The sequence below is a fragment of the Acinonyx jubatus genome, chromosome C2, assembly GCF_027475565.1.
Source record: "Acinonyx jubatus isolate Ajub_Pintada_27869175 chromosome C2, VMU_Ajub_asm_v1.0, whole genome shotgun sequence".
Taxonomy (NCBI): domain Eukaryota; kingdom Metazoa; phylum Chordata; class Mammalia; order Carnivora; family Felidae; genus Acinonyx; species Acinonyx jubatus.
The window spans coordinates 106,038,005-106,064,430 of record NC_069384.1 but is presented as its reverse complement, the minus strand read 5'-3'; the positions used below and the strand labels follow the sequence as shown (position 1 = coordinate 106,064,430).

Genomic DNA, 26,426 nt, shown 5'->3' with positions numbered 1-26,426 from the left:
GCGTCAGACAAACAACCCACCACCCCAGGGTCTCAGGCCCCGATGAGCCTCACGGTCCGCCCAGGGACAATCGCGCCCAGCTCTGCCGCTGAACCCATGCAAGGCCTGGCTGGGCTGACGTAGGCTCCAGGCGAGAAATTATTTCACAACTGTCAAGAGGAAAGCGCGCGCCCACTCCGTCATTTCTAGGAAGGCTGGGGCCTGCCAGGCTGCGGGGGCGGACGGGAAGGACCGCACACTCCCCAAGACAACTGCAAACCCAGGGACAACCTGCGCACGCGCAACGCTCTCTTGCGCCTGAGGTTGAGCGGCTCCCTCCGCCAGCTGCCGGATCTAACTTGTGGGCCTTCTCGGCGCGCCGACTTCCGCGCCTGAGCGGCCGTGACGTAGCCGGTCTCCTCCTCTCGTCCTCCCGCGGCGCGGGTCTCTTGTGACGTCAGCAGCAGACTCCTCTCAGTCGATATAGTGCTAAGTGAGGGGCGGGCCGGATGGGCTGGTTGCCTGCTCCTCCCCCAACCTGAACTTGTTTTGTAAAGGAAATCTCTTGTAATTTCCTAAGACTTTAGATTAAGTCTTTAAACTGTTCCCGTTTCCTAATAAGGGAGAAAACGGCCCTCACCCTAGTTCCAGCTCCTTCCAAGCTGAGAGTTCTGTTAGAAGTAAGCTGCAAAATGTGTTGTTATTTGTATTTATTTGGAGGCGTTTTGCTTGTTGTTTTTATGTGTTCTCTTGGTGTGTCAATTGGCAGAAAGTGACATCCATAAAATCGTAACTTTGTATATTGGAAGCTGGGATAAGCAGTACCTAGTCTGGGTTAATGAAATTAATGTAATTTTAATTTAGTTTAAATTTAGTTTCCATTTGAATTATCCAGGAGTGTCATCAAGAAAGCGTGGGTATAAAAAACGGTTAAAGAGCTTCCAGGAGTATTTAAAAGTTTTGTAATCTGTTTAAAGCCAAAATGAAAATCAGGGTGTAATACAAGTAAAAAGCATTTAAACTTGTAAGGGGTGAAGGTTTTGTTTTTAGGGATAGTGAAATAGACACAGAGATTTGTGTGACTTGCTCAATAGGTATGGAATTCAGGCCACTGCTTTCACAATGCCAATACTCTTCCCAGTTTGACTAAAGCTGCCTTTAGAACCCGCTGCTGGACCTGGGCATCTATTGCCACTTTTCTTGGCTTCCTCCCTCACTGGTCTTTTCCCCTTTTCCATGATTCTGGTTCTTGCCCTCTCCTCCTTTTTGCTTTCTCTGTTTAACTTACTCTGTTTTCTTGATAGTTGAATCAGCCTTTCCTTTAAATACCTCTTTTTTAAAAATACCTGTAAAAGTGAGGGCACCTGGGTGGCTCCGTTGGTTGAGCCCTCCCTCCGACTTTGGCTCAGGTCATGATCTCCCATTGAGTGAGTTTGAGCCCACCTGGCCTCTGTGCTGACAGCTCAGAGCCTGCTTTGGATTCTGTGTCTCCCTCTCTCTCTGCCACTCCTCTGCTTGCACTGTCTCTCTTTCTCTCTCTTTCAAAAAAAAATTTAAATACCTGTGAAAGGAAGTGGAAGGATTTTTAAAGTTTATTTTCTTATGTTAAGGGAGGTTTTGGGGGGTGCAGGTAAGTTTGTATATGGATAGATATAAAACTTCCTCTGGTAAAAGCTGCCTCATAGCTTTTTTTCATTCATAGCAATACAGTGAAAGTAGGAGTGTGTGTGTGCGTGTGTGTGCATATGTGCGTGCAGTGAAGAAAAGAGAAAGGAGAGAGGGGAGGGAGTGCTGTGGTGCACTGTTTGGAATCAGAAACAGGAGAAAAAATATATAAACAGAGGGGTGCTCTACTCAATTCAAAATGACACAACTGTAGGTTCTATGAAAGAAATACATCGTTTCCAATCAATCCCTGCAAGTGCTTCAGTAATGCATTTCCTTAGATGATTTGTGTCTTTCAAAGAATAAACCTGTAGCTTTAGCAGCTTTAGCTGCCCCAGAAAAAGTAATCCTAGGAGTTCTGTTGATCTATTTCATAAATAATGAAATAATATATCAGTGTTTCCAGACTACATGGCCACTCTATAGGCTTCTCAGTATGGTGGCACCTGTTTCCAGTTCTGCCAGTGGATATTGTTATCCTTCTTCTACACGTGGGGAACCTAAAGCACAGAGTCCCTTGCCTACCTTACAGACCTACAATGAGACAGAACTGCTGTTTTTTTCCATTTTCTAGTTTCTGGGTGAACATATCTAGTAATATTATCTAACTTTGAACGAATAATAGAATTCACTAAAATATACCAACTGAGTGAAGCATGTTGTCTTATTAGCAATTTATTTCTTTGGTGTTTGTCTTACTCTGCTTGGTCAACAGTAACTTGCAGAAGTTGATTGGAAACATATTTTGTATATTGATTTGAGGGTAGTCCTGAAGTTTGATTTATGTGTTATTTCCCTATATTGAAAGAAAATACACTGTTCTGTATTCCATAATTTAAAAATAATTGGAGAGGCACCTAGGTGGCTCAGTCGGTTAAACATCTGACCCTTGATTTTGGCTTAGATTGTTGAGTTCGAGCCCTGAGTCAGGCTCCACATGGAGCCTGCTTGGGATTCTTTCCCCCTCTCTCTGCCCCTCCCCTGCTTGCAAGCTCTCTCTCAAAATGAATAAGTAATCTTAAAAAAAATTGGAAACTCGAGTGCATTAACCTAAGTGAAACAGACAAATACTATTCCATATTCACCAGGATGTACATTACATCCCAGAACTTATTCCTCTTATAATTGGAAGTTTGTATCCTCTGACCAGTTATCTCCCCATTCCCTGCCTCCTTCCACCAGCCTTTGGTAACCACTACTGTTTCTCTGAGTTTGGCTTTTTAGATCCCACATATAAGTGAGATCATACACTGGCTTATTTCGCTTAGCATAATGCCCTCAGAGTTCATCCAAGTTGTCTCAAATGGCAGAATTTCCTTTTTTCTCATGACTGAATAGTATTACATTATATGTATACACCATATTTTTGTTATATACATCCATTGATGGATGCCTACATGGTTTCCATATCTTGGCTATTGCAAGTAACACTGCAGTAAACATGGGATTGCAGATATCTCTATGAAATCCTGATTTTAATTCCTTTGGAATCAGAAGTGGGATTGCTGGATCATTTGGTAGTACTGTTTTTAATTTTTTGAGGAACTTCTCTATACTATTTTTCATAGTGGCTGTACCAATTTACATTCCTACCAACAATGCACAAGGATTCCTTTTCCTCCACAACTTCACCAACACTTGTCTCTCGTCTTTTTGATAATAGCCATTCCAACATGTATGAGGTGATATCTCATGGTTTTGATTTGTATTTCCCTGATGATTAGTGATGGGAGCACCTTTTCATATGCTAGTTGCCCATTTGTATGTCATCTTTGGAAGACTATTCAATTTCTCTGCCTATTTTTTAATCAGGTTTTTGTTTTGTTGTTTTATGCTATTGAGTTGAATTCTTTATATATTTTGAAAATTATCCCCTTATTAGATATATAATTTGCAAATATTTTCTCCCATTCTGTAGGTTGCCTTTTAATTTTGTTAGTAGTTTCTTTTGCTGTGTGGTTTTTTTAGTTTGATGTGGTCCCGTTTATTGATTTTTGCTTTTTAAAAAAAATTTTTTTAACGTTTATTTATTATTGAGAGACAGACACAGAGCGTGAGCAGGGGAGGGGTAGAGACAGGGGGAGACACAGAATCTGAAGTAGGCTCCAGGCTCCGAGCTGTCAGCACAGAGCCCGATGCAGGGCTCGAACTCACAAAGTATGAGATCATGACGTGAGCCAAAGTCGGACGCTTAACGGACTGAGCCACCCAGGTGCTCCTATTGATCTTTGCTTTTGGTGCTTGTGCTTTTGGTGTCATATCCAGAAAATTGCTGCAAGACCAATGTCAAGGAGTTTTTTGCTGTTCCCTTTATGGTTACAGGTCTTATGTTTAAGTCTTTAATCCATTTGAGTTCATTTTTATGAGTAGTGTAAGATAAGGGTCCAATTTCATTTTTCTGCATGCAGTTATCTAGTTTTCCCAGTAACAGAGCAGATATTAAATGTTCTCAACATAATGACAACAAAAACAAAGTGGTAATTATGTGAGGGGAGGGATGTGTTGACTACCTTTGTTGTGGTCAATGTTTCATAATGTATGTGTTTATCAAATCATCACATTGTGTGCCTTAAACTTACATAATATTATATGTCAGTTATATCTCAGTAAAACTGGGGTGAAAAAATAAAGAGAATTAAAAAAAAATTGTTGATTTCAATGAAGAATGAAAACAGAAAAATATGATCTGTGATATTTAATCCAAACATTTATATTAGGATAAATTATTCCCATAATGTCTGTGTAATGTTATATGCGTATCCTGAAGTTTGCAATCCACAGAAGCACTGTTATTTTATGTTATTCTTCCCCCCCCAAAAAATTCTACCTTCGAGAGTAGTGATTTTTATCTTTTATATATTTTTATATCTTTTATATCTTACATTTATTATAAAATTAGAAACCTGGATCCCAGGATGGTAGAAACACAAAACTTGCTTATTCCAAAAAACTTTTTATATATTTATAGGACTTTATTATTATCCTTACTATATGCACTATTTTAAAGACAAAATATAAAGCAGGAGCATTGTTGGTTTTTTTTTGTGGCTTCGTGGCTTTTTGTGTTGGGGTTTTGTGGCTTTAAAATCAAATAAAAATAATGTCTGTATTAGTGTTTAAAATGTCAGCAATAGTGTTGACATTTTTACTGCTAGAACTATAGAGACATGAATTAATATAATCACCTGAGAAGTTAGGCTAATCAATTCTTTTATTGGAAAACTTGAGGATGTCTTTTACTAACGTCATTCATGAGATACAATTTGAAATGGGGGCTCAAAGAGCAAGGTTTAGGGGCACCTGGGTGGCTCAGTCATTTAAGCATCCGACTTGATCTTGGCTCAGGTCATGATCTCACAGTTGTGACATCGAGCCCCACAGTGGGTGCTGTTCTCCTGGAGCTGGTTGGGGTTCTCTCTCTCTCCCTCTCGTTCTGCCCCTCCTCCATGTGCACATGCCCTCTCTCCCCCTCTTTCTCAAAATAAATAAATAAACTTTAGGAAAAAAAGAGCAAGGTTTACTGACTTTATTCTTCTATCTTAGAACTAAGATAGAGGCTCACACAACTAACAAGTAGTTTGAACAGAAAGCATGAACTAAAGGGACTAGGCTTTACATGTTCTGAATCTCTCAAGTGGGACATGTATGTACAAAAATTTCTTTAGATTATTTGGAAAAACTTTATTCCAAAGTATTGTGAACTTCCATTCTGCAGATGATTGGAATATATTTGGGTAATGAATCTGTCCATTCATACCCATATGTCTTTGACCCTCATATTCCATTGCAGTTACTTTTTCTGCATAACAAACTGACCTAAATTTGGCATCTTAGAAACAACCATTTTATTATGTTCATAGATTTTGTGGCTCAGAAATTCCATCCAAGCACAGCATGGTTGATTCTTCTCTGAGGAGTCCCTTGGGCTGGTCTGGCTCAAAGACTAGGAGCAACTACTCTTGGCTACTTTGTGTGGGTTGGCTTCCTTACAGCTAGTGTCGTCTGGGTAATTAGACTTTATGTGGCAGTTCAGGGCTCCAGCCTCAAGTGTTCTAGTGCATAAGGCCAGTGCTGCATTGGCTTTTATGACTCAGCCTCACTATTGTGTCTGCTGTAAACTATTGGTCGAAGGAGTCATAAGTCTACCCAAATTCAGAAAGTGCGTGTGCTCGTTTTGTGTGATTCATCTTATCGTGCCTCACAGATATTGGGTTGTTTTTTGTTTGTTTTGTTTTTTTTTACAAATTGAAGTTTTGTGGCAACCCTGCCTTGAACAAGTCTATCAGTGCCATTTTTTCCAACAACAGTTGCTTATTTCATGTCTCTGTGTCACGTTTTGGCAATTCAGTATTTCCAACTTTTTCCTTATTTGTCATGGTGATCTGAGATCAGCAATTAGTAATTGCTGAAAGCTCAGGTGATGGTAAGCATTTTTTAGCAATAAAATATTTTTTAAGTTTTTATTTATTTTGAGAGAGAGAGAGAGCAGGGGAGGGGCAGAGAGAGAGAGAGACTCCCAAGAAGGCCCGGTGCTGTCAGTGCAGAACCTGACGCGGGGCTGGAACTCACGAACTGTGAGATCATGACCTGAGCTGAAATCAAGAGTTGGAAACTTAACCAATTGAGCCCCTAGCAATAAAGTACTGTGTTTTTTAATTAAGGTATGTACGTTATTTTTTTAAGAGATAATGTTATTACACACTTAAGGGACTATAGTGTAAACATAACTTACATGCAATGAGAAACCAAAAAATTCATTTGACTCACTTTGTTGCAATATTTGCTTTATTACAGTGGTCTGCAAACAAAACCCACAATATCTCTGAGGTAAGTCTATATGTGCATTTTTGTAGGTTAGCACTTGGAATTAAGCAGATGCCTTGTACCCCCAAAAGTCTGCTCCTGTGACCCGGCCTCTCCAGAGACATGCCCTGTTTCTGGTCTCTGAAACCTGCATAGCCTCCAGGATGGAAAGTGCCCACTCCTCAAGAATCTTTCTGATTTGATTTGATTAAACCAATGACGAACAGTCTGCATTTGGATTGACTGCCTGATGTGGTCCTGGTCTTAGTCAGCCATCAATGCTCCCAGGTGTCTATTCTTGGACGATACCCAACAGTTCTGGCTGTTCCATGCTGGCAGGTTTGTGCAGTTTCCTCCACCTCTGCCTTCAGGAGAAATATGCACATTTGTGTAAAATAAGGCTTGGAATTAGATGCCAGGTACTAGAAAAAGACTGCTTCTGTGATCTGGCCTCACCCTGTTCCAGGTTCCTGGCCACCCTGACTTGTGTGACATGCACATGGGCAGGGCATCCCCTGTCATCCATCCTTGGGTAGCCAGAACCCTCTAGGCCTGTGGAGCTAGGGCCTACACTTAACCAACTGCACATCTTCGGGAATGGAGGGAGACCTCCCCCTGAAAACCATTCTGAGACAACCACTGAAATGGGTGACTGGGGACCCCATGTAGACCTACTGTCTGCTGGAGTCCCAGGCTTCGGGCAGCAATCAAGGCTTCCAGGTGTCTCTTCTTGGAGACCACACATTCCATCCCTGGCAAGACAACCCAGATTACTCAGGCTCTGCCATCAGTGGGAATAGGCACATTTGTGTAGATTATGGCTTGGATTAGGTAGATGCTTTATAACCCCCAGGGCCTACTACAGTGACCTGGCCTCTCCAGATGCCTTGCCCTGTTTAGGTCCTTGGCCACCCTGACCCATGCCACCTGTGCATGCTTACTTTGTTTGCATGCACTTTTTTGCACTCTTGGGCAGACTCGGCACTGAAGCCCGTGGAACTCTGGCCAGGCCCCAACCACCTGCATAGCCTCTGGTGTAGTGGGAGCCCACCTCCTGAAAATCACTCTGAGATGGCAACTGGAAATGGCTAACAGTGTTTCTATGGATTTGCTTCCTTACTCGAGGCTTCAATGGAGACTAGTGCTTCCAGGTGTTTCCTAATGGAGGATACCCTGCCCTGCCTGCCTGGCTCCTTCCTGGCAAGGAAGTTGAAAAACTTCCAGCTCTGCCTTGGAGGGGGAGAATTGTGTACAATGGTAGGTAGGCCTTGCAATTAGGCTAAAGTTTTTTCTACCCCCAAAGAACCTGTGGGGGTTCTCCTCTCAGTTCTCAGTTCTCCTGTGTGAGAACCTCTCCCAACCCTTCCCCTTTTCCAGGACCCTGGCCACAGGCACATGTGAGTCTGGCACATACACAGCACACACACTGACAGCTGCCCTTGAGCAGAAAGGCCCTCCAGGCCTTCGGAGCTTGGGCCCATCCCTTACCACCTGCATTGCAAAAAGTGGAGGAAGCCCACCCTCCACCCCCCAAAATCACTCTAAGGTGTTAGCTGAAATGGGAGACTGCCAGTCTCCTTGTGGGCTGCTTGCCAGATGTGGTCCTGGGCTTGTGCTGTAGTCGGGCTCCCAGGTGTCTCTCTTTGGAGGATACGTTGGTGAGCCAAACCAATGTAGACCTTGCAAAGCAGTCCAGATTCACTCAGCTCTGCCTTCAGGTGAAGATGTGCATTTGTGTACCAGAAGGCTTGGGATTAGGCAGATCAGTTACCTCCAATAGTCCCCTCCCCTGCCTGGGCCTCACCTGACATTGACCTGTTCCTGGCTACTCTGATCCGTGAAGATATCTTTCAATAAGAGGCACTTAGGGTTCTTGATTGCTGCAGAAGCCTCCAACCCCATCATGCAGCTAGGTCATGTGGGCTGACTGTAGCCAGTTTAAAGCTGCTTCCTCAGAAAGATTTTTGGTGGTGAGCTACATCCACCCAAAATGCTATCTATGTAGGTGATTGGGGACTTGGCGTGAAATCCTAGGCCTGATGGGCACTGGCTGCCTGGGCAGGCTGACAGGTGCGTACTGCACATGCATGGGCCATGCAGGTAGCCAGGGACAGGTGTATGCGGAAGCCAGATAGCAGGTGCAGGCTATAGGGACTATAACATATCTCCCTAATTCCAGGCTCTAACATAGACAAATCTGCCTGTTCAACTGGGGGTAGAACTGAAGGAATCTAGATGACCTTACCAGGGTGGGGACACACGGGATGGTCAGGTACACCCAAATGTGTACTGACAGTCCTCAATGTAAAATGGAGCCTCAGAAATACTTTCAGCTGGTGGGCTCCCTACACCCTGAGACCACTCAGGCGGTTGATGTCCTACCAGAGCTCCATGGACCTGGAGTGCCCCTGCAAATGCTAACAGTGTGCAGACGGCACATTCATCGTCCGTGCAGGTCAGGGTGGCCAGGACAATGTCCTGAAGTGCCTGTTCACAGGGAGAAGCATTGGGGGTTCCTGACATCTGCCTAATTCAAAGCATTCACCTACACAAATGCTCATATTCCACCTGAGGGCAGAGCTGGAGGAATTTGGACAGACCTGCCAAAGTGGGTCAGCCCAGGATAGTTAGGGTACTCTCTAAGAAGAAACACCTGGGAGCCTTGGATCCCTGGATCCAGGTAACACCTGGAGAAGCCTAGGATTACATCGGGCAATCCATTCCAAATGGGGACTATCTGTTGCCAATTAAATCTGCAGCCTCAGAAGATTTATAAGGAGTGTGCACTCTCCACATTGGAGCTTGTGAAGGTTTTGGAGAAAGGCCTAAGCCCAACAGACCTAGGGGGCCTGGGCACCCAAAGGCCAGCTGACAAAGTACAGACTGCATGTTTATACGTAGCACAGGGCAGGGGAGACAGGGACATAAAACATGACAGCTGTAGGGAGAGGCTGGGTCCCAGGAGCAGGTTACTGGGGGTACTTGGTTCTAATTCCAAGTGCTAATTTTCACAAATGTTCATATTTCCCCTGAAGGCAGAGCTGGAGGAATCTGGACTGCTTTGCTAGGGTGACTCCACACAAGATGGTTGGGGTATACTCCGAGAAGAGATATCTGGGAGACTTGCTTGATGGGGAACCCCAGGACCCCACCAGGCAGCCAGTCCACATGGAGACCGATTGTCACCAGTTTAAATCTACTGCCTCAGAAAGATTTTTCTAGTGTGGGCTCCCTCCACCCCAAGGCAATGCAGGTGGTTGGGGGTCCTCCTGGAGCTCCAGGGGCCTGGAGTGCCCCCTTCAGCCAAGGGCCAGCTGAGGAGGTACAGATTGTACATATGTAGGCTGTGCAGGTCCAAGTAGCCAGGGGCTTGTAATAGGGCAACTGTAAGGAGAAGCTGGGTAACAGGAGCAGGCTAGTTGGGGTACCTGGAATCTGCTTAATTCCAAGTCTTACTTTAAAGAAATGAGCATATTCCCCCTAAAGGCAGAGCGGGAGGAAAGTGGGCTGCCTTGCTAGAATGGGGCCAGGATGACTGACCAGGATCTCCTCTAATAAGAGGTACCTGAAAGCCTTGATTGCTGGAGCAGCCAGGGGCCCCATCTGATGCTGGTACTTACTGTTTAAAGCCAGTTTAAAGCTGTCACCTCAGAATTTCAGGGGCGGGATTCCTCTGCCCAGGAGGCTATGCGGGTGGTTGGGACCAACCAACTCCACTGGCCTGGAGGGCACCAGCTGCCCTTGGTGGGCTGATGAGGTGCCTACTCTGCATGTGCAAGCTTTGCAGGTCAGAGACCAGCAATAGGGCAAGTGTCTGGAGAGGCTCGGTCATAAGATCAAGCTTTGGGGGTACGGGGATCAGCTTAATAATTCCAAACCCTAACCTATTCAAACATGCATACATATTCCACCCAAAGGTACAGCTGGAGGAGCCTGGACTGACTTGCCAAGATGGGGCCTGTTGTGCTGCTGTGGTATCCTCTGGTAAGAGATATCTGTAAGCCTTGATTCCTGGTAAACCTAAGACCCCATTGAGCAGCCCATCCAAAAGGGTTCTGACTGTTGACAGTTTAATTTTTTTTTAATGTTTATTTTTTTTTTTTTTGAAAGAGAGAGACAGAGTGTGAACGGAGGAGGGGCAGAGAGAGGGAGAGACAGAATCTGAAGCAGGCTCCAGGCTCAGAGCTGTCAGCACGGAGCCCGACGCAGGGCTCAAACCCACGAACTGTGAGATTGTGACCTCAGCCAAAGCTGGATGCTTAACTGACTGAGCCACCCTGGAGCCCTATGACAGTTTAAAGCTGCCATCGCACAAAGATTTCTGGGAGGTTGGCTCCCTCCACTCTGAAGACTATACTGGTTTGGGAGACTAACCCAAGCTCTGCCAGCCTGGAGGACCCTGACTGGCCTCAGCAGGTTGACAGGGTGTGTTACTACACATGTGCAAGCAGCACAGATTTGGGAAGCCAGGGACCTGGAACAGGGCAAGTTTCTGGAGAGACACAGGATCGGTCTGTTGGGGTTTCAAGGCATCTACCTCATTGTAAGTTTAGCTTACACAAATGTGCATATTCTCCCTTAGGGCAGAGCTAGAGGAATCTGGACTGCCTTGCCAGGGTGGGCCTGCACAGGATGGTCTGGGTACCATCCAATAAGAGACACCCAGGAGCCTTAATTGATGGAGAAGCCTGGGACACCATTAGTCAGCCATCCAAGTGGGTATTGACAGTCCCCAGTTTAAAAAGAAGCCTCAAAAATACTGGTTTGTGGGCTTTCTACACCCAAAGGCCATTCATTCTGGGGGTTGGGGTCCTGCTGAGCTGCATGGCCTGGAGTGCCCCTTATAGCCCAATGCATGCTTCTAGAGTGTGATCTGAGCATGCACAACCTCAGCAGGTCAGGGTTGCTAGGGTCCTGGAACAGGCCGGTTTGCAGGAGGGGGATATTGGCAGTACCTGGAATCTGCCTAATTCCAAGCCTTCACCTATACAAAGGTGCATATTCCCCCCAAAGACAGAACTGGAAGAATCTGTGCTGCCTTACCAGGGCTGCATAGAGAAGAATGGTCAAGGTACCCTTTAATAACAGACACCTGGGAACTTTAAAGGGCTGGAGAAGCCAGGGACCAATCAGGTATTCAGTCCGATGGTGCTGTCACCAGATTAAAGCTGCAGCCTCAGAAAGACATAAGGAATGGGCACTCTCCACCCTGGAGGCTAGGCAGGTTTTGAAGGACAGCCTGAATCCAACAGGCTCAGAGGGCTTTGGTAGGCAAAGGCCATCTGACAGAGCGTACACTGTGCGTGCATGGGTGGCACAGGTTGGGGGAGCCAGGGACCTGAACCAGGGCAGCTGCAGGAAGTGGCTGGGTCCCAGGAGCAGGCTCCTTGCATCTAATTCCAAGTGCTGATTTTCACAAATGTGCATATTCCCCCTGAAGGCAGGGCTGGAGGAACCTGGACTACCTGACCAGGGTGAGTCCACACAGGGTGGTTGGGGTATACTCCAAGAAGAGAGATACTTGGGAGCCCTCATTGCTGGGGAGCTCCAGGACCCCATCAGGCAGCCAGTCCACATGGCAACTGACTGTCACCGGTTTAAATCTGCCTCAGAAAGGTTTTCCTGATGTGGACTCCCTCCACCATGAGGCCAGGCAGGTAGCTGTGGTGTTTCCAGAGCTTCAGGCACCTGGACTGCAGCTCTGTCGCCTATGGCCAGCTGGATGAAAGTGGATGGCCTTGTCAACGTGGGGCTGGGCCCATAGGCCAGGGTCTCCCCAGTATGAGACACCTGGAAGACTTGTAAACTCAGGACCCCATCAAGCAGCCAGTCCAAATGGGGACTGTCAGCAGTTAAAAGCTACCATCTCAGAATTTGGGGAGGTGGACACCCTCTGCACTGATGGCGATACAAGTGGTTCGGACCCACCCTAGTTCTGCTGGCCTGGAAGGCCATGGCTGCCCTCATCAAGTTGATGGGGTGTGTGTTACACATTCTCAAGCTGCTCAGGTCAGGGTAGGCAGGAACCTAGAAGAGGGTGAGTATCTGGAGAGGTTGGACCATGGGAGTACATGCTGAATGTCCAAGGAATCTGCCTAATTCCAAGCACTAATCTACACAAATGCACATATTCCCCTTGGGGGCAGAGCTGGGGGGATCTGGTCTGCCTGCCAGGGCAGGTGAGGCAGGATGGTCTAGGAACCCTCCCCTAAGAGACTTCACGACCTCACAGTTTGTGGGTTCCAGCCCTACATCAGGCACTGCACTGACAGTGTGGAAGCCTTCTTGGGATTCTCTTTCCCTCTCTCCCTGCTTCCTCTCCCACTCACACTTTTTCTCTCTCTCTCAAAAATAAATAAACTAAAAAAAAAAAAAGAAAAAAGATATCTAGGAGCCTTGATTGCTAGAGAAGCTCAAGAAAGCATCAGACAGCCAGTCCAAATGGGGACTGATTACTGCCAGTTTAAATCTGTGGCCTTGGAAAATTTTTCTCAGTATGGGCTCCCCCCACCCTGAGGCTTTTCAGTTGATTGGATTCACCCAGAGCTCCAGGGGCCTGGATGGCCACCTGCAGCCCAAGGCCAGCTAACAAGGTGTGAACTGGGTATGGGTGGGACAAGCAGGTCAGGGTAGCCAGGGACCTGGAATGGGCAAGTGTTGGGAGAGGCCAGGTCACAAGTGTGGGCCATTGTAAGTCCAAGGCATCTGTTTAATCCAAGCCCTAACCTATAAAATGTACATGTGGGGGCAAATGGCAGAATGCCCCCAAAATGTGCCACTTCAGCATATTATTTTGGATTAAAGTCACTTAGGAAACAGCCAGTACAAGAATAACACTCCCAACAGCTTTGTCTCTAGAAAGCAGGAAATAAATCTCCCATGTGAAAAGTACCCTCCCTGTACCAGGATGTAAAGATAAATTTTAATCACCAGATAAGGAATTCAGAGATAAGAAGACTATGTAAACATCTTGTTACTTTTACTAATTTACTACCCTAGCTCAAATTCTGTTAGAATTTCTTTAAAACTGAAGCTTGTGAACCTAAGTTTTCTTTGTCTCATCAATTTCTCACAGATTTATTGATTCTTTGATTATAAAGCATGAAAATGCCTGCTTTGGTTAGTTCATCGAGTCTCAAATTTAATATCAGCCCTCCTTGTGCGTATAATTAAATTATTTTTCTCCTGTTAATCTGTCTCTTGTCAATTTAATTCTTAGATCACCTAGAAGAACCTTGAAGGTAGAGAATCATTCTTCCTCCTCAACAGTTGGCATAGCCAGCAGGATAAACTTTAGCTGGCTGGACACTGCTGCGGCTGAGAGATTATGGGACATCTGACAAAAGCTGGCACGAGGGAAGAATCCCCATCACCACATCAGCCAACTGGATCTCTGCCTGCCAGGTCTCGTGCAAGTGAGAGTGATGTGAGTCCTTTTTCTCTCTCTTCCTAAATCTAAGTTAGCAGGAGAAAATATTTGTGGAACTAGTGCCTTGGCTCTAATGGCTCTGGTGCATTTGGTAGAGTTCTCTTGGCTTGGCACATCGATTTCCACCCAGAGATGACCACAGCTTTTCTTTATCATTGTATTTTGTGTCATTTGTCATCAAAATGAATTACCATAGGAGAGCACACAGACATAGTCCCGGTCAGCCTGTTGTTCGAGGTGGCCTCACAGACTGGTGAGGTTACAGTTACCATCACATCTGTATCTGTTTAGACAAACTTTGCTGCGGGTCGTCTATGTAAAAGCCAGATGAGGTTTTTCCTTTTGTCTTGTTTTATGTCCTCAGAGCTTGGCTTAAGTAATTAAACTTAAGATAAAAATTATTGTCCATATCCAATGTAAATTCCCCTTCTTGAAATCCAGCCCCATCTGCCTGTTTTAACTTCCTTTTTCCCCACAAGATTTACAAGATTTGTGACCAGTGAGAATATTCTCTCCGGTCTCCACCATCCACAAGATGGAATTACCAGAGGGTACTGTGGTGGCCTGTCAAGTAGAATGAGGTTCTGAGGCACACAGTTACAAGCAGTACTCTCATTGTCTGGCCTTGCCAGCAATCGGGAGTTCTATGTTATAAGAGGTCCCAGCCCATAAAGGACCCTTGTCTTCATAGCCTCCATTAGTGCTAGAAAAGTCTCATTACAGTAGTGCCTGCCCCATGTCACAAATTAGTGGGTCTGTGACTAGAGATGTCTCACATTTTTGTGGGAGACCAAAGGTATTATTTTCTTTACACCATCTTAACTGCCTGTGCAATGAAGGCCTGTGCTGTCTTAGTCTATTTTGGGAGTAAAATTTTGGACCATGGGGGATGTATCATCTATGCCCTCACCCAGGATGCCTCTTGGGTTCTGGTCTAAGCCTGAAGAATTGCCTTTAGGTTTTCCCATAAAAAACCTTAATCGTTTGAGTCATGGTTGAGATTAGTAAGATCCTACTCATCATTGCCAGACGATGGATCCTTTCAATTGGCTATATTTGAAAGAAAAATATTATTTACAGAGAGTTTTCAATTATCTTATTAGGATGATGGCTACCCTTTGAAGCTCCTTTGACAAGATGAAAGAACAGTAATTAAACTTAAGATAAAAATTATTGTCCATATCCAATGTAAATTCCCCTTCTTGAAATCCAGCCCCATCTGCCTGTTTTAACTTCCTTTTTCCCCACAAGATTTACACAGAGCACTCCAGCCTAATTTCTAGGTTCAATATATACAGGTTAATCATGTAAATGCCAAAAGCCAGGAAATAAACTTAACAGTTTATTATTAAACTTAACAGACTGACAGTAAGGCCTGCTTTGCTCCTGCTTTTCAGGGCTCCATAATTGGACTCTGCCAGCTTCAGGCATTTCTATGCAATATCCTTTATAGATGTATCCTAGACACTCCCACCTTCACCATACACGCGATAAAATTTATGCCCGCTGGACAGCAGCATAGCCCTTTTACTTCCACTTTCAGAAGTTCCTACCAAATTTAGAGAGGAATTAGGAAGATTAGTGGTCATCCACAACACCCCCACCCCTCATACAAACAGATGACCAAAATGTCTCCTAGGAGACATTTGGCCTAATAGAGGCCAAGGTTAAATTGTATACCTCAGAAAGAGGTTTTTGTAAAAAATGCTTTGTACAGACTTTTCAAAGGCATAAGTATTTTGACTCCCATTTTAGTTATAAATCTCCCTGATATAGGAAGCAAGTTCCATTTTAAAAGGCAGGTCAGTCCCTTGACACCCTAGTACTTTGTGGAAATTAAAAAAAACCTGCCTTTGTCTTGCAAATCTCTAATGTGTTAAAAGACTATCGCTTGTAATTCTACTTATTATCTTGAATTGTGTGTCACAGAAGTAACCAAATTTCCATCTCAACTGCATCGTGAATTCTAATCATATTTTTAACCACTGTCATTTTTAAATCTTTTATCATTTATAAACAGCTTTACTTTTATTCAATGCTTTCACAAGTGTTGCTACAAAAATGCTTCATCTTCAAGGAAACTCATGAAAAACACTCTAGGATACAGGTTTCTGAGAACTTTAAGATCTTTAAGTAAAAAATCCAGAGTTAATGGAAAAACTGGATTTAAACAAAACAAGAATAATTCCATGTGAGTGAATAAACTGATGAAGAGGAGTAATATAATTTTTATGACTTTTGGTTAGAAATATTGTTGATTTTTTTTGAGAGAGAGAGAGAGAGAGAGAGAGAGAGAGAGCGCGCACGTACACGAGCGGGGGAGAGGTAGAGGGAAAGGGAGAGAGAATCTTAAGCAACTCCATGCCCACTGTGGAGCCCAACTGATAGGTCTATCCTATGACTCTGGGATCATGACCTGAGCCAAAATCAAGAGTTGGATGCTTAACCGACTGAGCCACTCCAGTGCCCCAAAATATTGCTGATTTTTAAGAATGTTTTATTTCCAGATTTAAGAAAACTTTTTCCCTTAAGCTAATGGGTTTACAGCAATAAATTACACATTTGTAAACAGATTTGAAACCTTTATCTTCTCCTTACCTGATCCCCCCCCCCCCACCACCCAGAATGTGGAAACTCTCTGTTACTTTATATTTTCATGGCAATATATTTATTTGCATGAATTCAATAAGAATCTGTTCTCCTTGTAACAGGATACAATTGGAAACATGGGCTATATCATCAAGGCTTTGACGGGGATGTCATATTTGAGGGAAACATGCATAGACTCAGATATGACCAAATAGCTTTAAGGAACTAAAGTTGACTTAATGGAGCTAATAAAGCCCATTGCAAATATCAGCCTGACACCTTGCTTACAGAGTAACCAGCAGCCTTACAAGGTAAGTAAGGAAGATCACTTCATTGTAGGTACAAGAACCTCAGGACATTTTGGGGACATCAAGAATAAAGGAAGTAACACAAATTCATAGGTATTATAGGCAAAGTTTGATGATAAGTGTTTGGCTAGACTTCTTAGCCTCGAGAGTCTATTAAAATTTCAGTCTGAAGATTCCTTATGAAAAGTTCCAGCAAAGCAGATTTAAAAGACCACAATCAATTACTATACTTGCTGTCCTTATGTAAAGAAGGCCAATTTTAATAAAAGCAAACTTATTTTATAGACAAGTTAGTCTTATTTTGGCTAACTTTGAAAATGAGGGTGACCTCAGAGAGAAAAAATTGTTTCAGTAATACTTTTGTGGATATTAGATTCCAGTTCTGTTGACTATCTTTGAGGTTTTGTGTTCTACCTGTAAACCAGACTAGATTCTGAATTCTGATGTCTTGTGACTGGCTACAACTCTCCAAACAATGTTTCTGATTTTCTCCCATCCTTTTGATTTAGAATCATTGAGAATTAAAACAGACTTCTCTCCCTGAAGCCCTGCAAACTAAATATGAATGACTTGATATAAACTTCAGGAAAATCAGCACAATAGATAACATAAAGGTAATTTTCATGCCTGATGCTCTCTGGGCCATTCAAAAAACTCAGGAGAGACATTCAAACTACACACTAGGAAAATCTCTCAGACTTCCATTACCTTCCCTCGCTGTATTTGAAGACGCTTCAAGCCTGACATTTATGCAAGTGGTTGCAGATGGCCCCAGCTCCACACCCCTGGAGTGCCCTGCCTACATGAGGCTGACAGACTGGGTCAGGCTAAGTAGGGACCTGGAACAGGTCAAGTGTTAGGAGCAGCTGGTGATGGGAGAGGGCTACTGGGGACACAAGGAATCTGCCTAATTCCAAACCTTAACATACATAAATGCACGTATTCCTCCTGAATGTAAAATTGGAGGAATCTGGACCATATTGCTAGGGCAGAGCTGGGAGGACTAGCTAGGGGTATCCTTCAGTAACAGACATTTGGGAGCCTTGATTGTTCAACATGTTCTGGACCTCATCAGGCATCCAGTCCAAAGGGGGGATTACTGCTGCCTCAGAAATATTTTTGGAGGGAGGATGTCTCTATCCTGCGGCCATTCACAGGGTTTTGGTGTGGCAGGAGTTCAACAGGCCTGGAGTGCCCCAGCCGCCCAAGACTGGCTGATAAGGTGCAGACTGTGCATGCTCGGGAGGTACAGTTCAGGGTAACCAGGGACCTGGAATGGTACTGTCGGACAAGGCTGGGTCACAGGAGGGGGCTATTGGAGGTAACTGGCTTCTGCCTAATTCCAAATCCTAATCTGTACACATGTGCGTACTTCCCCTGAAGTCAGCGCTGGAGGAATATGGACTACCTTACGAGGGCTAAATTGGGTGGCTTGCTAAGGAACTTCAATAAGAGATGCCTGGGACCCCAGCAAACAGTAAGTACACATGGGGACCAACTTGGCTATTTCAGTGGTAGATAAAACTGAGCCCGATTTGGGAATCTATATTTTGGTTAAAAGTTCTGTATACTAAGTTACAAAGTATAGGCTACTATTGTGGCTTCTACTATGACCATGACAGGCTTTCTTAATACAAGTTCCCATATTCTTAGAATAAAAATTTGTGGTGAGACAGAAGCCAGATGTATACCACCATGGATAATGATATGTACTAAGTTTCCTATGTGTCCTTTGTAGACCTTACTAGGTGTCTGTTCTTATAAAGTCTGGACATAGTGTGCATGAATGTATTCTTAATTTTCTAATAAGTTGAGAGTATAGTAAAGTTCAATTTTTTGGCTAATTTATATTTACAAATATAATTGCCCATTCTGAATATTTAGCAGTTGCTCTTGTAAGATAAAGTGCTACTACACAAAAAAGTCAGGAATTAAATTGATGTTATTTTCAGAATCTCTGGCATGTGTCCAGTGCTACATTCAATTTTGTAAGATAAAAATTACAGAAATCAGTACCTGGTTGTCTTGGTATATACGCTAGCTTATAATACCAAGAGACAGTTAGTGGTTCAGGCCAATCTTTCTTCTTCAAGTCAGTTTCTAATAGGGCGTGTTGTTCAGGATCCATAATAATTCTCGTGGAGATTGAAGTAGAAGTTTCCACTTTATCAGCTTCCCTAGGTATTTGGTTTCTCCATTGATTGAAGGTTTCACAGTGAATAGATAGATCTTATAGTAAAGGGGAGGGGTGGCAAGGTTGCATTTGGTGATGCTGGTGATGTTGTTGAGTCCTCAGTTGCAATAAGGTGATAGGGGTAGTAATCTGTGGAGGAGAAAAAGATGTCACAGACCCTGGAGTTGTATCTGCAGCAGAATGTGGCAATCTATTTTGTATAACCACCATTGCTGAATAGGTCATGGAAGTATCCAAAGCTGCAATGAGTATGGTATCCAATAGTGAGCAGTAAGGTAGCATACTGCATTGACCCCCATAGTAATACTTAGGGGTTTAATAATGCATAACAGATTCATGCCTACAAAATTAAGATAGTGTCCTATAAATTTGTAAATCTTGGCAGCTGTTGTTCTTGCCACTCAAGGAGATCTATAGTTTATGGCCAATATTGGGCTATAATTATTGCGAATACCGCCCCAAGCATAATCATCCTGCATCATACTAGGCTAAGTATGAAACATCTAGTGTTGATACAGTAAAACATGGTGTTCTTCATACCTGAAATTTTTATAGACGATTTATGGTATTTTCCTTAGTTTGATGTAGTATTCTTTCTTCTTTGGTCAACCAGATTGTTTTTTTTAATGGCAGGTGCTATAATTTCTGCAGTACTCTAATGATTGTTTTTAAATCAGATTAGTTTTGATTCTGGAGTGTTGTTAGTGCTAATTCCTATCTCTGTGGATGTCTGCCATATTAATTCAATAGAAGTTTTTCTACCATTCTATGTCTATGGTTTAGAGATCTTGCTGCCTCCCAGATCATCTTAGTCCAGACTTTCATACCTAGATTGTTACTAAGCAACCTAAGCTTTTGCTTGAATAAGCCATACTTCTCAACTGATCCAGAAGCAGTTGGGTTGTATAGTATCTAGAAATTCCACAATATGCTGTATTTCCCAGCCCATTCTTATATTAGCTTTCCTGTGAAATGTGTGCCCTAATCTGATTTTATGATGTTTGGGATACAATCAGAAATGATTCAGATTTCTAAAGCTCTTTTGGTGGATTTTTTAAAATTAAGTTTAAAAAATTTTAATTCCAGGAAAGTTAACATACAGTGTTAGATTAGTTTCAGGTGTACAATAAAGTGATTCAACAATTCTATACATTACTCAGTGCTCATCGTGATAACTGTACTCTTAAACCCCTTCACTTATTTCACCCATTCCCCCCCCCCACCTCCCCTCTGGTAATCATCAGTTCTCTATAGTTAAGAGTCTGTTTCTTGGTTTGTCTGTTTTCTTCTTTGTTCGTTTCTTAAATTCCATACGTGAGTGAAATCATATGTTACTTGTCTATCTCTGACTTACTTCACTTAGCATTATACTCTCTAGATCCATCCATGTTGTTATAAATGGCAAGATTTCATTTTTTATGATTGAAATAATATAATAATTCCATTCTTTATCAATTCATCTTTCAATGGGCACTTGGGCTGCTTCCATAATTTAGCTATGGTAAATGATGCTGCAATAAACAAAGGGGTGCATGTATCTCTTTGAATTAGTGTTTTTGTATTTGAGGGGTACATACTCAGTAGTGGGATTACTGGATCATATGGTAGTTCCATTTTTAACTTTTTGAGGAATGTCCGTACTGTCTTCCACAGTGGCTGCAACAGTTTCCATTCCTACCAACAGTGCACAAGGGTTCCTATTTCTTTGCATTCTCTCTAACACTTAGCTATTTCTTTTGTTTTTGATTTTATACATTCTGGCAGGTTTGAAGTGATATCTCATTGTAGTTTTGATCCATTTTCCCGATGGATGAATGATGTTGAGTATCTTTTCGTGTGTTTGGCTATCGGTATTTCTTCTTTGGAGAAATATCTGTCCATGTCTTCTGCCCATTTATTTTTATTTAAAAAATTTTGTAATGCATGTTTATTTTTGAGAAAAAGAGAGAACAAGAGCAAGTGGGGGAGGGGGAGAAAGAGAGACACACAGAATCTGAAGCAGGCTCATACGGGGCTCCAACACACCATGAGATCATGATCTGAGCCAAAGTTAGACTCTCAACCAACTGAGCCACCCAGGTGCCCTGTCTTCCACCCATTTTTAATTGGATTGTTTTCTGGATGTTGAGTTGTACAAGTTCTTTATATATAAAGAATATATAAGTTCTTTATATATTTTGGATACTAACCCTTTACTAGATGTCATTTACAAATATCTTCTTCCATTCAGTAGGCAGTCTTTTAGTTTTGTTGATTATTTCTTTTGCTGTACAGAAACTTTTTATTTTGATATTGTCCCAATAGCTTATATTTGCTTTTGATTTCCTTGCCTCAGGAGACATATCTAGAAAGATGTTGCTATGGCCAATGTCAAAAAGAATTATTACCTGTGCTCTCTTCTAGGATTTTTGTGGTTTCAGGTGCCACATGTAGGTCCTTAATCCGTTTTGAGTTTATTTTTGTGTATGGTGTTAGAAAGTGGTCCAGTTTCATTTTTTTGCATGTAGCCACCCAGTTTTCCCAGCTCCATTTGTTGAAGAGGCTTTTTCCCATTGCATATTTTCAGCTATTTTATAAAAGATTAATTGACCATATAAGTGGGGGCTTATTTCTAGGTTTTTCTGTTCTCTTGTTTTAATCTCTTTGTCTGTTTTTGTGCCACTTACATCCTGTTTTGATTACTATAGCTTTGTAGTATAACTTGAAATCTGGAACTGTACTAGCCCCAGTTTTGTTTTTCTTTTTTCAAAATTGCTTTTGCTGTTTGGGGGTCTATTGTGGTTCTATAAAAATAATAGGATTGTTCTAGTTCTGTAAAAAAATGCTGTTGGTATTTTGATATGGATTACATTAAATCTAGTAATTAAATCTAGATCACTTTGGGTAGTATGGACATCTTAACAATATCTGTTATTCTATTCCATAAGCACGGAATATCTTTCTACTTGTTTGTGTTGTCTTCAGTGTCTTTCATCAGCATTTTATAGCTTTCAGAGTACAGGCCCTTCACTTCTTTGGTTATGTTTATTCCTAGGTATTTTATTATTTTTGGTGCAATTGTAAATGGGATTGCTTTCTTAATTTCTGTTGCTTAATTATTAGTATATAAATACATTATATATTTTGTATCCTGCAACCTTAATGAATGTATCAGTTCTAGTAAATTTTTGGTGGAGTCTTCAGGGTTTTTATATATAGTATCATGTCTATATATAGTATCATATGATACTATATAGAATCACTGCAAATAGTGAAAGTTTTACTTCTCCCTTACTGATTTGAATGCTTCTTATTCCTTTTTCTTGTCTGATTAGTATGACTAGGACTTGTAGGACTACGTTGAATGAAATTGATGACAGTGGACATCCTTGTCTTGGTCCTATCTTAGAGGAAAGTTCTCAGTGTTTCACCATTGCATATGATGCTCACTGTGGGTTTTTAATATATGGCCTTTATTATTTTGAAGTATGTTCACTCTAAACCTACTTTGTTGAAAGTTTTTTATCATGAATGAATATTGTACTTTGTCAAATGCTTTTTCTGCATCTATTGAAATGATCATATGGTTTTTATCCTTCCTCTTGTTAATGTCATATATCACATTGATTTGCAAATATTAAACTGCCTTGCATTCCAGGAATAAATTCCATTTGATCATGGTGAATGATTTTTTAAATATATTGTTGGATTTTTTTTTTTTTTGCTACTATTTTATTGAGGATTTCCCATTTATGTTCATCAGAGATATTAGCCTGTAGGCTTTTGTTTTTGCTTTTTTGCTTTTTGTAGTATCTTTATCTGGTTTTGATATCAGGGTAATACTGGCCTCAGAATGAATTTGGAAACTTTCCCTTCCTTTTCTGTTTTTGGAAGAGTTTGAGAAGAATAGGTATTAATTCTTCTTTAAATGTTTGGTAGAATCCACCTGTGAAGCCATCTTATCCTGGATTTTTGTTTATTGGGTGTTTTTGAATTACTGATTCCAATTTCATTGCTAGTAATCAGTGTATTCATATGTTCTATTTATTCCTGATTCAGTTTAGGGAGAGTATATGCTTCTAGGAATTCATTTCTTCCTTAACATTCTCTTATAATCCTTTGTATTTCTGTGGCATTGTTATTTTTCCTCTTTCATTTCTTTAAAAAAATTTTTTTTAAATATGAAATTTATTGTCAAATTGGTTTCTATACAACACCCAGTGCTTATCCCAAAAGGTGGCCTCCTCAATATCTATCACCCACCCTCCCGTCCCTCCTACCCTTCATTAACCCTCAGTTTGTTCTCAATTTTAAGAATCTCTTATGCTCTGGCTGTCTCCCTCTCTAACCTCTTTTTTTGTTTTTCCCCTCCCCCATGGACTTCTGTTAAGTTTCTCAGGATCCACATAAGAGTGAAAACATATGGTATGTCTTTCTCTGTATGACTTATTTCACTTAGTATCACACTCTCCAGTTCTATCCACGTTGCTACAAAAGGCCATATTTCATTCTTTCTCATTGCCACCTAGTATTCCATTGTGTATATAAATCACAATTTCTTTATCCATTCGTCAGTTGATGGATATGACATTTAGGCTCTTTCCATAATTTGGCTATTGTTGAAAGTGCTGCTATAAACATTGGGGTACAAGTGCCCCTATGCATCAGCACTCTTGTATTCCTTGGGTAAATTCCTAGCAGTGCTATTGCTGGGTCACAGGGTAGATCTATTTTTAATTTTTTGAGGAACCTCCACACTGTTTTCCAGAGTGGCTGCACCAGTCTGCATTCCCACCAACAGTGCAAGAGGGTTCCTGTTTCTCCACATCCTCTCCAGCATCTATAGTCTCCTGATTTGTTCATTTTGGCCACTCTAACTGGCGTGAGGTGATATATGAGTGTGGTTCTGATTTGTATTTCCCTGATGAGGAGCGACATTGAGCATCTTTTCATGTGCCTGTTGGGCATCTGGATGTCTTCTTTAGAGAAGTGTCTATTCATGTTTTCTGCCCATTTCTTCACTGGGTTATTTGTTTTTCGGGTGTGGAGTTTGGTGAGCTCTTTATAGATTTTGGATACTAGCCCTTTGTCCGATATGTCATTTGCAAATATCTTTTCCCATTCCGTTGGTTGCCTTTTAGTTTTGTTGATTGTTTCCTTTGCTGTGCAGAAGTTTTATTTTTTTTGTTTGTTTGTTTGTTTTTTTTATCTTCATGAGGTCCCAATAGTTCATTTTTGCTTTTAATTCCCTTGCCTTTGGAGATGTGTCAAGTAAGAAATTGCTGTGGCTGAGGTCAGAGAGGTTTTTTCCTGCTTTCTCCTCTAGGGTTTTGATGGTTTCCTGTCTCACATTCAAGTCCTTTATCTATTTTGAGTTTATTTTTGTGTATGGTGTAAGAAAGTGGTCTAGTTTCATTCTTCTGCTTGTTGTTGTCCAGTTCTCCCAGCACCATTTGCTAAAGAGACTGTCTTTTTTTCCATTGGATACTCTTTCCTGCTTTGTCAAAGATTAGTTGGCCATATATTTGTGGGTCTAGTGTTGGGGTTTCTATTCTATTCCATTGGTCTATGTGTCTGTTTTTGTGCCAGTACCATGCTGTCTTGATGATTACAGCTTTGTAGTAGAGGCTAAAGTCTGGGATTGTGATGCCTCCTGCTTTGGTCTTCTTCTTCAAAATTACTTTGGCTATTTGGGGCCTTTTGTGGTTCCATACAAATTTTAGGATTGCTTGTTCTAGCTTCGAGAAGAATGCTGGTGCAATTTTGATTGGGATTGCATTGAATGTGTAGATAGCTTTGGGTAGTATTGACATTTTGACAATATTTATTCTTCCAATCCATGAGCACGGAATGTTTTTCATTTCTTTATATCTTCTTCAATTACCTTCATAAGCTTTCTATAGTTTTCAGCATATAGATCTTTTACATCTTTGGTTAGATTTATTCCTAGGTATTTTATGCTTCTTGGTGCAATTGTGAATGGGATCAGTTTCTTTGTCTTTCTGTTGCTTCATTGTTAGTGTATAAGAATGCAACTGATTTCTGTACATTGATTTTGTATCCTGCAACTTTGCTGAATTCATATATCAGTTCTAGAAGACTTTTGGTGGAGTCTATCGGATTTTCCATGTATAATATCATGTCATCTGCAAAAAGCGAAAGCTTGACTTCATCTTTGCCAATTTTGATGCCTTTGATTTCCTTTTGTTGTCTGATTGCTGATGCTAGAACTTCCAACACTATGTTAAACAACAGAGGTGAGAGTGGACATCCCTGTCGTGTTCCTGATCTCATGGAGAAAGTTCTCAGTTTTTCCCCATTGAGGATGATATTAGCTGTGGGCTTTTCATATATGGCTTTTATGATGTTTAAGTATGTTCCTTCTATCCCGACTTTCTCGAGGGTTTTTATTAAGAAAGGATGCTGAATTTTGTCAAATGCTTTTTCTGCATCGATTGACAGGATCATATGGTTCTTATCTTTTCTTTTATTAATGTGATATATCACATTGATTGATTTGCTAATATTGAACCAGCCCTGCAGCCCAGGAATGAATCCCACTTGATCATGGTGAATAATTCTTTTTATATGCTGTTGAATTCGATTTGCTAGTATCTTATTGAGAATTTTTGCATCCATATTCATCAGGGATATTGGCCTGTAGTTCTCTCTTTTTTTACTGGGTCTCTGTCTGGTTTAGGAATCAAAGTAATGCTGGCTTCATAGAATGAGTCTGGATGTTTTCCTTCCCTTTCTATTTTTTGGAACAGCTTGAGAAGGATAGGTATTATCTCTGCTTTAAATGTCTGGTAGAATTCCCCAGGGAAGCCATCTGGTCCTGGACTCTTGTTGGGAGATTTTTGATAACTGATTCAGTTTCTTCGCGGATTATGTGTCTGTTCAAGCTTTCAATTTCTTCCTGTTTGAGTTTTGGAAGCGTGTGGGTGTTTAGGAATTTGTCCATTTCTTCCAGGTTGTCCGGTTTATTGGCATATAATTTTTCATAGTATTCCCTGATAATTGCTTGTATTTCTGAGGGATTGGTTGTAATAATTCCATTTTCATTCATGATTTTATCTATTTGGGTCATCTCCCTTTTCTTTTTGAGAAGCCTGGCTAGAGGTTTATCAATTTTGTTTATTTTTTTCAAAAAACCAACTCTTGGTTTCATTGATCTGCTCTACAGTGTTTTTAGATTCTACATTGTTTATTTCTGCTCTGATCTTTATTACTTCTCTTCTTCTGCTGGATTCGGGGTGTCTTTGCTGTTCTTCTATTTCCTTTAGGTGTGCTGTTAGATTTTGTATTTGGGATTTTTCTTGTTTCTTGAGATAGGCCTGGATTGCAATGTATTTTCCTCTCAGGACTGCCTTTGCTGCATCCCAAAGCATTTGGGTTGTTGTATTTTCATTTTCATTTGTTTCCATATATTTTTTAATTTCTTCTCTAATTGCCTGGTTGACCTATTCATTCTTTAGTT

At 41.7% G+C, this 26,426-nt stretch overlaps 1 long non-coding RNA gene across 14 annotated transcripts in view; it reads left to right on the top strand.

Annotated features, from left to right (window-relative positions):
- Positions 1-26,426, top strand: part of LOC128315259 (uncharacterized) — a 60,600-nt gene continuing 34,174 nt past the window's right edge. For 2 of the 14 annotated variants that reach the window (XR_008297883.1, XR_008297881.1), the window contains exons 1-7: positions 7-659; positions 6,439-6,471; positions 10,365-10,431; positions 13,667-13,873; positions 16,588-16,776; positions 17,283-18,019; positions 18,157-18,250. This is a non-coding gene — a long non-coding RNA (uncharacterized LOC128315259). Of the gene's footprint in view, positions 660-6,438; positions 6,472-9,482; positions 9,517-10,364; positions 10,432-13,666; positions 13,874-16,587; positions 16,777-17,282; positions 18,251-26,426 lie in introns of all 14 variants that reach the window. The other 12 variants (XR_008297877.1, XR_008297876.1, XR_008297879.1 and 9 more) reach the window with 10 other exon arrangements.